Below are 1,090 nucleotides of genomic sequence, written 5' to 3'. Positions count from 1 at the left end.
ATGACTCACTGCACCCTTGGCCTCCCTAGGCTCAAGGGATCCCCCGACTTCAGCCTCCTAAGTAGCTGGGACCACAGGCATCCACCACCACACCCAGCTAATTTTTGTATTTTTAGTAGAGAGGGATTTTGCCATGTTGCCCAGGCTGGTCTCGAACTCCTGAGCTCAAGCAATCTGCTGGCCTCGGCCTCCCAATCATCAGTGTCATTCTGTACATTGGGGTGTATTGCCACAATTGCCAATATGTTCTGGCACTGCGATGTGTGTATGTTGTGTATGTGTCTGCGTGTAGGAATAGTGTGTCTGGAAGGTATCAGCGTGTGCCTGTGTGATCTTGCATGTGTCTGTGTTCTGCAGGAACATGCATCAATGTGTGTACATCAGTGTGCATCTCTATGTGTCATGCACTGGTGTGTCTTCGTGCATCTCAGTGTGTGTCTACGTGACGCCTGCGTTGGTATATGTCTATATGTGGTTCCTTGTTGTGTGCCTGGATACCATGGTGGGATGGTACATGTCAGAGCGTGGGTCGTGGGTGTTTTCCCAGACTGGCGTGTGTGTTAGTGCCTGTGTGTAGGGGTTGTGTGTCCGTGCCTTGTGTGCATTGGTGTCCGAGTGTGCTTTGTTGTTCCAATGCGGAACGTGTGGCCAGGCGTTCTGGACGTGACATGTGTGGCGGGGTCCGAGTCCCGCTGTGTGTCAGCGTGTGTCTGCGCTGGAACGCGGGCCAGCACGTGTCGGGGCGGCCGCGTCGGTGTGCGCCCCCGCGCGCGTGTGCGTGTGTTCGTGTGTGTGTGTGCATGTGTGTGCGTGTGTGTGTGCGCCGGCCGCCGCTCCCCCGCCCTGCCCGCCCCTCCCCGCGCCCCTCCTCCCGCCCGCGCCGCCCGCCCGCTCCCTCTCCCCGGAGTGCGCCGCTTCCAAACTTTGTCTAAACTTTCACTTTCACAGCGCGGCGGCTGCGGCGGCGGCGGCGGGCGAGGGTGACCGGCCGAGCGGCGGCGGCATGGAGTAGACCGCGGCGGCAGCGGCGGCGGCGGCGGACGCGAGAGGCAGCGGCGAGCGCGGCGGCGGCGGCGGCAGCGGCGGCCCC

This window comes from Piliocolobus tephrosceles, chromosome 21, assembly GCF_002776525.5.
Source record: "Piliocolobus tephrosceles isolate RC106 chromosome 21, ASM277652v3, whole genome shotgun sequence".
NCBI lineage: Eukaryota > Metazoa > Chordata > Mammalia > Primates > Cercopithecidae > Piliocolobus > Piliocolobus tephrosceles.
Note: the sequence above shows the minus strand (reverse complement) of the source record.